Consider the following 11634-nt stretch of genomic DNA (forward strand, 5'->3'; position numbering starts at 1 on the left):
CCCAACTAGACCTCACATCGTTTGGTGTAGGAGTCCCATTCGGTATGATGGCCTGGTTTCCATTATCTTAGAGATTTGCCTTAGCTCTTTTTTTTCAGCACATGAGAGTGTTATTCTTGTAACTTCAAAAAGCGAGGTGAGTATGCTTGGTGAGTGCATAATGTAACTTTGCGTCTGGGTTCTCTCACTGTAAGGGAGATGGTAAAAGTAAGCCTCTAAATGAGAGGTAGTAGTACCACCTAGGGAGAGACACATGCGAAACAACAAGGGTTTTTCTAGCATCCAGCGGAATAGTCCACAACGGATGTGGTAGTCGTTAAGACCAAAGTGCAAGGGGAAACATGCACGCCGTCCAGCGGAGTAGTCCACACGGGTGTGATGGTCATTAAAACCAAGAAAACACAAGAATGGTCTATCTAATGTCTGACAGAGTAGTCCACATAGACGAGACAACTATGATACACAATACAACACATCTTCAACAATGTAAGTTCTAAAATAACCGAAGTAGTTCAACTATCTTAGTACAGGTTAAGAAAACATGCATTACAAACGTTTAAAGAATAGTCTTACAAATGGATACAAAACATGCATGAAAATGTGCTGGCCTGAGACAGGCTTCTGAATTAAGAAAAAGTTCCAAGACACATCTATACACCATACATCACTAGCCCCAATAGTGGGACATTGGAGCCACTCCCAATTCCTTAGAGAATAGACTACAGACTCTCAAGGCTATGTGGGAGGAGCCAAGGTGAAAAAGTCCTTTGCTCATACAATGAGGGGTTATATATAGCCAAGGGGGATACTTGACCCTTGTGACTCTTTGACTTCCCCCATGACTTTTTGAGTTCCTATGACTTTTCGAGTTACATGACTCTTCAAATTCATGTGTGTCTTTTGGAATTCCACATTACATTACATTTGATTACAACAAGTATGGCCCATAGTAGTGATGTGGCTGAGACAACTCATGACCCAACTCGACATGACATTGCTGACATGTCTTGGCTGATTGTGGTGTCCGTGTCGAGCTGCCATGCTGCTAAGTGATGGGTGTGCTCTCGGTGTATCATGTCGTCACCTTCGCATGGCAAAGTGTGTGGGGTCTTCAATGGTCACAGTCTTTGCTTGATGGTGCATGTGTTTGTGTCCCTTTCGCTTGTTGCTTGATGTGCTTCATACGTTTGTTCAATTGCAAGCAAATCTTCTAGCATGTGCTCCTTCTTCATCTCGTTCCTCGTCACACCATGTTTCATAAATGTACTTTTTCTCGAAATCGCTCATGACGAGACGACATCAAATCAAAAAACCTCTTAGTCTAGCATGATGCATTGTTTTCCATTTTGGGTGCAGGTGAGTGGGAGGGAGGACAAGGCATTGAAACTACGTAGAGAATAACTCAGGCTAGGATGAGAGGCTCCAGAGCATTGCCAGGAAAAATTGCGCACATGTCACTGGGAGGAAGATTTGTGCAATTCGGGATAGCAGTCACAACTGCAAGGTAGAACCCGGCTGGGCTGAACTGGCAAGTTCATGGAAGGAAGAAAAGCAGGGTGTCGGGAGGAACTGTTGGGAAATTTTGCACATTTTTTAGGATGAGGACTGGGCAGGTCATCTGGGGGTCTAGCTAGGAATTTGCGCAGTTTCTCTGAGGAATACAGAGCGGGCAGCAAAAGGCGATAACAGAAATTTCTGTGTAGGTTTCCAGAGCAAGGCTGGATCAGGCTGTGGGGAGATGCTCGTCATAACTGCGCAATTTTGTGGGACAATGTCAAATATGAAACAAGGACCTTCTCGACACAACTGTGCAGTTTCCAAGATGAGTGTAGAGGCTAGAAGCAGGGAGAGTTCCAGTCAAAACTACATAATTTTTAGAGATAGAGCAGAGCAAGCCAGTAGGGGGCCTGCCATTCAGATTTATGAAATTTCTTGGAACAGAGCAGTGCCATGCAGCAGATGCTTGACTCACATGACTGCACAGTTTCTATAGGCAGTACAGTGTGGGAAGTTCAACATGTATAAACAGTTTTGGAGAGCAGTTTTGCCCGAGGTTACAATGCAATTTAGGTTTCTGGTAGGCCAGAGGGAGGCTTGATGAGTGATCTTGTGGGAAGCACAGATTGGATCGGAGTTGGGGACAACTTCTCCAGAGTTCTGGGAGATAGTCAGCTTGCTCACTTCCAAGATTGCACAGTGCATGCTGTCTTGGAGGACAACCTCAAGCTCTGCGTAGTTCTAGGCAACAGAGAAGGGTCATCGAGAGCTGAAACTGTGTAGTGTAGCTTAGTTGAGGTCCGGTTGGAGGAGGGTTGTCCGGTCGAAAGCTTTTCAAGAAAAATGGCTAAGTGTGAGAGCAAGTGAACCTCTGCATACATGAAATTGTGATCAGACACCTAACATGACTTGACGACATGACTCCTCAAACCAACAAGACAAACATGTGCTCAGTGAGGCTGTCTTAAAGTTTAAGAGTGACAAGTGCGACACTTGAGATAGGTCTTTGGACGATAGTTACGATAGTTGCGCGACAATGTTTACAACTTTGTGTGTGAGTATGAACGATGTTCATGGAGTGAAAACAACTCATGCACACGAAGACAAACCTTCAAAATTTCCAGAACAAGATTGCAAGCATGACATAAAAATCAACATGCCAAGAGAAGATCGGTGATCGATCAAGAAAAAGGGTGTAAAGACTCGAAAAGAGCTCGTGGAATGAGCTTGAGTGTTTGTAACCATCAGGGAAAAACCTAAGGAAGGCTCCAAAATTTGGATGCATGCCAAAATTTTGGAGGGTGTTATAGCCACTACAACAACACTATTTTGAATGCCGGTATAGAGGATGATATATTTTCTTTGGAAGACTTTGAGTTTGGGGTTAAGTGGATCACTAATGGGAAAAATAATGATATTGAAGGATACCAAGATGAAATTTTTGAAATGGGAGGACCTATCTTCATTCCTTGTGTTGTACCTTGGAAGACAACGTCTGGCTGAGAAGAGGTCAGTGCCCAAGACATCTATTCAATATTGTCAAATTATCAATTTGTTGTCCCAATTTTTTAACCCTATAAATATTTGTTTTACAGATAATGCCTTTAAATCTTTCTTGGGAAACAACACTCTTTCAAAGTGGCCTTCTAATGGTGAATGTGATTTTAAGTTGCAGTACAGTGAGTGAAATATTTTGAAGAAAGTTTTAAACAACAGGCTACTTGAAGCATAATATTTTGTCTTAAAATTTAGCAGAAATATGGAAGTAAGATGAAATGGAATACATAAAAGAGGAGCACATATTAAGGATTTTTAACTTTAACTTACAGATATCAAAATTTTAGTGAAAATGTAATGCCAAAGGCAATCTACTTCATTACTCTCTTTTATAGCAGAATAAAATTTAAATTTAAATATAACAAGAAACACATATCACACTCAACATATGTTTCGAATCACTTTGAAAGATTTATTAAAAATCAGCAAGAAGATCAAAATTACAAAGATATTTTTTTGCTTATGAGGTCCAAAACTCAGAACCTTTCCTCCTCCTTAGAAATTGTCTTTTATAGTGTAATTACAATAAGGAGAGTTGTAAAACTGTCAGCTGTCAAACACTGGATAACTACTTAAACTATCGACAACCATTTTGTCCTTCAAAACTACATTCATGAAGAAAATTAAACAAAATTACATGATTTTATAAAAAAGTTTCTCAAATTTGTGCTAAAGTAATAGGTGGCATTAGCTCATTGAGACAAATGAGATTCTGGTGCAGTTGAAGGCCCAACTTCTATACTTGTTGCTGTAGGTGACATGCATTCTCTACATCTCTTTCGGACTGTCATATCTGATCTCTAGCTTTTGACAAACTTGGTGTGAGCCATTCGAAAGTTGGTAATCCTACTATAAGTTGGTTGGTTAGTAAACAAAGTCCTTATTAACCACACTAGTTGAAAACCGATGTGTAAACAATTTACTATTGTTGCTCCTTTCAGTACTACTGTCTTTTCATATGAAGTGCCAATATTGCTTTTGGTTTCCACCAACAACATTTCATAGGTCTCCTAGGAAAGTAAATTTCCCTGTTGATCCCAGCAAGAAGGAAACCCTGCCCTAGTTCTTTTTTCGAATTTAGTATTAAATTTTAGAACAAATTCTTTAACCTCCATTAGCTTGGTTTCAACCATTTTCTTGTAAAAATTCTTCAAAATCATCTTGTTTATTTCTAATACCAATTCTGTTCTATCTTCATCTTTTATTTCTCTTAACTCTTGTGATGATTTAGGGTTAAGGAAGTCAATCATCTTCTTGGAAAATTGGGCATGTTGCTGAAGCATTTTCTTGTTGGCAGCAATTATGTTTTCTAGATCTCTGACAATGGCCTTTTCTTCTGCAATGATTAATAACAATTCCCAAATATACCTCACTATATGAAGGATGGCATTCCATATAATCTCCTTGGCTTGAATAAGGGACATGTTTCCCTTCACTTTCTCTATCAATTCCTTGATCTGATTAGAAGCAACTTGGAAATCATTTTGATATTTAGCTGCAATTTCTTGAGCCATGGATAATTCATTCTCTGTTATCTTTAGAATTTTCTATGAATCCTCAAAAATTCTTTGAATCTTCTTAATTTCATTCTCTGATATCTGTAGCTCGGTCATTAATCTTGTCAATTTTTCTGCAGGATCATTAGAGTATGGTTTTACTAAGATAGTACAAACATGTGAATCTGATTTTCTGTTGTAAAACATAATTCATCTCCTTAAGATTTGTAATCTCATTACTCCTCTACAAGAGTTCATTAGTTAAAATTTCATTTTCTTTCTCTACCTGGGCCACTCACGGCACCATAACATGCTCCACAGAATGCAGTTCCAGCTTCTCTCTCAATACTTGAATTTCAGCTTCATCTCCCTCCAAAATTTTCTGAACAACACTCATGTCATCAGGGTTCACACTGATTTTCACAATTAGCTTTTTCAACTCTTCATTTTGAGTGGAAAAAGCTCTAGAATTTTCCTTTTCTATCTTTAATTGATTAACCACTTTCCCTAACAAAGCTTCAAATTTGTTGGTATCCAAGGATGTTTTATTCAAATCACTGTATATTAGTTCTCCAGTCTGCCCGTGTAAATTTATCTTGTCAGGAAGTGGGATTTCTCTTGCATCTATTGTCAAGTTGATAGTCCTGAAACTAGATGATGATGAAACAGTCAATGCAAAAGGATGAGAGAAGGATAACTTCAATTGGTTTCTCTCAAGGTCCATGGCAGATAATAATTTGGTATGGTATTCGTAAATAACTTGAGGTTCAAGCTGAGACTCGATATTCCCTTCACTTTCTTGTTTCTTTCTTATATTTGACAATATAATTGTTTTGTGATAGGAACAAAAATATGAGAAACTTCCTTTGTAACTGGAGAGGAGGGTGTACAAGTATCATCTTCCAGCTGTAATTGAAAACCCATTGAGGCTAAGGATCTTCCACCCAAAGATCCAAGTTATGTTTCTTTATCTGACATATTTTCTCTCTTTGAATCTTTATCTATTTCATCTTCCAAATCAATAATATCTTCACAACCTATTTTCAAAATTTTCTCAATTGGATGAGGAGTCTCCACCTCCATTCCTCCTAGTACATCTGTTTGACATCCATTTGCCATTTTTTCTAGATCTGGACGAGGTTCATGTATATAAGGGGCATAAACATTTTCAACTCTTCTATTAGAAATAATATGGTGCGGGTCGTATGACCATTTTTCACCCAAATGTAGCTTCATACCTTTAAGAATCGCTTGCACTTCTTCCATGGATTTCCTGTTGTTCACTATAAAAGGTCCCACTGTCTTTGGCAATTTGAACAAATGTCCCTTCTTTGATGGGAAAAATTGCACTTGATCAACATTTAAATTTTTCTCGATGAACTCCAATGAAAACAACCTCATAGGCACAAATATAGGGAGTCTGTAAGGGGAATCTTCAACTCCATAGAGTCTAATATCAACATGATCTTCAAACTAGAACTAATCACCCACTTTAACATATTTGCTAAGTTGAAGGAGAGATTGAGCCTTTGGAAAAATATAAGGTATGGGAGAGCTATTGATAGTGGAATAAGAAACTAGCAAGAAAGAAGTAGTAAAATATATAAACCCTTCACAATTAGTATGACTTCTTATAATATCTATCCAAAAAATCGCTAATTGCTTGTTTTTGTGTAAGTCCATTATATTCAGTTCGAAGTGCATGAATTTCTCCACACGACTATAGAAGAAGAGGTAGGTTACCAATGAGGAAAATCTAAAACATCCAGTGACTGCAAGGTATGCTAATTGTGAATTAACCATTATTTCCCAATATGCAGCTATATCAAATACTATCTTAGGCTGCAACATCAAATTAGACATCCCCATAATGGTACAGTCAATGACATGTGTATCCTCCCTTCCCAAAACCTTAATGATTTGCAGAACTGACCTTACATCTTCAGTAAAAGTTTCAAGAGAAAACTGAGTAGGTTCCATAGACAAATGTTGTCCTAAGGGCATTAAAAAGAAAGACATATGGACATAGTCTTTTGTAGATAGGTTTTGAAAGGTTGAAAACAAGGTTTCCTCTGAGAATGATGTGTAAGAGTTTGAAGAGGGAAAAACCAGGGATTGTTGAATTAGGAGAGAAGACACTTGGAAAATATTTTCACCTAATTTGTTCATCATAAAGCATTTTTGTGGATAGAGAGCAGAGACCAACCAATAGATGAATTCGGGGAAGACATAGGTTTGGGGAATTATGGAAGCAAGAAGACCAGACTTGATGACTGAAATATACACTGGGGATTGTTTCTGGTTGACTAGGATAAATTGGTGAAGTTCCATTAAATCCAGGGAGAAAATTGGGTCAAAAACATCCCTCTTAGTGTCCATGAGAGGAATGTGAGAGGAAGACCCTGCTAACATTGCTTTCTTTGAAATTTTGACAATTGGAACAAATAGGAATGATGTGTAAATACCTGGTTACTAGACGATTGATGCTAACTTGAGGTCTGATTTGGACAAGTGCATCGTATTATGGATACAGTAAGCTAAAAATGATAAAATGAGGGGAATGAGGGTAACAAGATTTATGGAGAAACGAAAAAATGGGGGGGGGGAATGATAATAAATGTGCATGTGGTAGGTGATGGGGTGAAATGACAGGATGGTGTGACAGGATGCGTTTGTAATGGCACGGCAGTGATAGGGTGAGGTGGTTATGATGGAGTAGTGATGATGAGGTGACAACATGTAATACATGCTCACTTTCTGTGGCACTACAGGAGCACTCATCAGTACAGAGAAATCCCTTCGGGGTGCTCCCGTAATGGATAGCGAATTTTGATCTGTAATCAACCCTGATTGTTGACGGAGGCTTACAGGGGTACCCGATGGAACAAATAAGGTGCATGTTGTGTTGTTGGGTTTGCGCCATCGGATGGGCCCGACAATTGTGCTTCACTCCACTCGACAAGTCGTCCAACCTTCATTTGCATGCAATTTTAATGTGCTTGGGCCCACTGTATTTAAAAATTAATACTGTATGTTGGAGTTAATCACAACTAATCCACCATTAGCATTTAATAAAACTCGTAAAGCTAAAACTTATTTTTGATTTTTTTTTTTGAAATACACATACATATATTTTTTCTTTTTCAACATATGATGAAAATAAAACGAACTACAACACCTCACATACATAAGCTCTTCAATTTGGAAGTGAAGCAAGACATCCCTAAGCCTTGGATGAAAAGCCTCATTGTACCTATCTTTAAAAGTGGGGATAAAAACATTCCCTCTAATTATAAGATCGTTATGATTAGTCACATTTTAGTTAACTTATACATAATTATTTTGGAAAATAAAATTAGCTTATGGCTAAAAAGCCATTGTAAAAGACCTAAAACCAAGCTAAATTCAAGAAATAAGAAATATTTTACTTTGTCTCGTAAATACACATCTACTGGTTAAATTTTTTTCTTTTCCTTGCAATTTATCCTTATTCACAAACCTCTTCATTCACCAAACTCAAAGAAAAGGATAATAAATTCAAAGCAAAACTCAAAAGATAACATAAGAGAGCTTAACCCATATGAATAAATTAATTGAGCCAATGAAACCCAATATCCACAACCATATGAGCGAGATGGTTGCCGAATATGCACTTTTGGAGGCATACTCATTAATTGCTTTACATTCATGATTTTAGTATAGTATTATATTATTTTATTTTAGTGTGTACATTGAAATAATTTTGTGAATTTACATTTTATTTTATTTAGTTATATTATCTTTGTAAACACATATCACATAATGGGCATTTGGATAATGAATATTCAAAAATAAATAAATGTGTAGATGTAGATTTATTGAATACGGTTATATCATTTTTTTTATTGAAACAATTCACAGAAATTAATATTGGTATATGTATATGATTATTTGTTTTAAACTAATATTAAGAAACATTTTTGTTGATGAAAGAGACATTCTAGTAGAGTTAGCTAGTGTTCGTACAACATCCTCAAGAGTTTAAAAAATGATCGTGTATAATAATTCCTACTTCAAAATTTTTAAGCCTCGTATGCCTAATAATAAAAATTTACAACATTTAACACTACTATATAGATATTATAATATCTACCTAGTATTAGTAAATCTTTCAAGTATATAAATTATATAGAAAATGTTGTATGTTGTAGTTGGTATCCTCTTCCTATCCTTGTCAAGGAAGCTCTAATTCCAAGCCACCTGTTTCCATGGCTTCAAAGATTATTGAGCAATGCCTTCTGCCTTGAGTTCCCCTTGATTTATAGTCTCTAGATTTATGTGATAGAGGTACTTGAATTCCCATGTTTGTTCAATTGTATGTTCCCTAATATGGCACATTACTCTTCCAACTCTAATACTAACTATTTGAAATGAGCTAAGAGCTCCATGATATACCCTACCTGGGAGGTTACTTAATACTCATTTTCTTATAACTTCATTGCGATTGTGCAAGGATTAGACCTATTATTATTAATCATCTCCTTATGTGCTTATATAATTTTCTTAATCTCGTTCCTTTCCTTGAATTCCATGTCTTTCTTAAGTAATTCACATAAACATGGGCAAGAGATATCTAGACATAAAGAAAAACTATGTTGAATTAGATAAGAGACTTCTTCTCGAAGTTCAAAGACACCACCCCAAAAAAAAAAACCAAAGTGCATACCCAAACATGGAGAGAATGATTTTTTCTAACAAAATTCCAAAAAGCCAAAAAAAAGGGTCAACATTGATCCGAAGAAGCTTGAAACAAAAAATAATGTAGACAACATTGACATAAACTCGAATATGAGACCAACAAATAGAGTGAGGATGAGAAATGTAAAATCCAACCTAGGAAAAGGACCTATCCTTGGAATGATTGAAGTGTAGGCATAGTTTCACAATAGAATTCCTACAAACGCCCTTAAATTCTCCCTAGTAGAGTGCCATTATCCCACATGTGTTGAAAAATAAGCATCTGAAGCATTCAATTAGACACAAGCTTAGCGTTTAACAAGAGAAGGAAGAGTCTCCTAGTGCTAATGGAAAGCCTTGGGAATGTGGATTACCTCATGCCAAACATTTGGGTTCATAAATATGTTGTATTTGTAGAAGAATGATTTGTTATTTCAAGGTATGGCTTGGAAATGAATTCTACCATTAAACCTTAACAACCCAATTTTGTCTCTAATAACATCATTAACTGTTATGAAACCAGCTCACAAAAAGATAGAAAAGATAGATCAACGCCTTAGAATTCAGCCTCTTTGAGGGGGAAACCTCCTTTACATTACACAAATGAATGATTCTTTGATGATTCAAATGACAAAACCTCCTTTCTATATATAGGAGTCTAAGGAGTCACAATATAACCCAGCCGACCTAACAATAATAATATAAAGGCACAAAAATAACAATAGAGGGATTCTATGGGGCACAGTAATAACAATATGGGGACAATAGGGGCACAACAATATTAATAAGGGATATAACTACAATAGTAATGGGGCAATCACTAGTATTATAGGGACCTAACATGCCCCTCTCCTTCAAAAAAGTGTTTTCCTCAATGCTTGAGTAAATCTGGATGCTTCTGTATAAAATTCTCATCCTCCCATGTGGAATCTTCAGTGGATAAGCTCTTCCACTTGATGAGATACTCCGAAATTGATCTATTTCGTAGCTGTCAAGTTCTTGTTTCTGTGACTGCTTTCGGTTCTAATATAATTTTTCCTTCCTTGTCAAGTTCTGGCAATATTGTTTGAACTGGGAGCTTGTCGCCTATAACCTTCTTTAAACATGAAACATGGAAAATTGGGTGCACTCAAGAAGCTGCAGGAAGCTCCAATTTGTATGCCATAGTACAATCTTTTGCAACAGATTGTATGGACCATGATACTTTAGTGATAATTTATTATCCTTCTTAGCTTGCTTGAGGGACATTTGTTTATAGGGTTGTAGCCGTAGGAATAGCCAATTACCTACATCAAAACTTCTTTCGTTGCGATGTTGATCTGCCTGTTGTTTCATTCTATTATGTGCCAACATGAGGTTGTCCTTTAAGAGTTGGAGGACTTGTTGTTGATGCTCGATGTGATGTTCAACTACTTGAACCTTAGAATTTTCTCTTAAATATGATGTGATGGATGGTCGTTGGTATCCATAAAGTGCCATAAATGGGGTCATTTTTGTTGTTGTATGGAAGGAAGTGTTATACCACCATTCAGCTAGAGGCAACCATTTGACCCATTGTGTCTGTTTATCAGATACAAAGCAATGAAGATATCCTTCCAAACATTTGTTTACTATCTTAGTTTTCCCATCAGATTGAGGATGATAAGATGAGCTATGAGCTAACTGAGTACTGAGACAAGAAAATAGTTCTGTCCAAAAATTTCCAGTGAAAAAGGGATCTCTGTCACTTACAATAATCTTTGGGTTTCCATGTAGCTTTTGAATTGTTTCCATAAATGCAGTAGAAACTGTATTGGCTTTCTATGGATGTGATAATGCACAAAAGTGTGCATACTTGGTAAGTCTATCAACTACCACCATGATGACACTCTTTCCCTCAGACTTGGGTAAACCTGTGATAAAATCCATTGAAACCTCCTCCCAACGTTGGCTTGGAATGGATAAAGGTTGTAATAGACAGGGGTCTTAATTGTTTCAACTTTATTTTGTTGGCAAACCAAACATTCTGCCACAAACTTTTGAATATCCAATTTAAGGCTATCCCAAAAAAATTCCTTCTTAACCCTATGGTAAGTTTTTAAAAATCCTGAGTGCCCTCCTAAGGGAGAAGTGTGTAATTCCATAAGAATATTTTATTTGAGTTGGGAATTATTACAAAGGTATAAGCGATCTTTGTACCATAACGAATCATTTTTCCAGCTAAATGTATCAAATGTACTGGAATCTTCTTGTAAATTTTGAATAAGTGCCCACACTTCCTCATCATTTTTCCATTCCTCCCTTGCTTCATTTATCCAATGTAGTTGGATAATAGAAATGGCACACAACAATGCTTCCACATCCTCATCCTTTCTTGAGAGTGCATCTG

The sequence above is a fragment of the Pinus tabuliformis genome, chromosome X (genome assembly GCF_031772625.1).
Source record: "Pinus tabuliformis cultivar Carrire ecotype Pingquan chromosome X, CPIR1, whole genome shotgun sequence".
NCBI classification, from domain to species: domain Eukaryota; kingdom Viridiplantae; phylum Streptophyta; class Pinopsida; order Pinales; family Pinaceae; genus Pinus; species Pinus tabuliformis.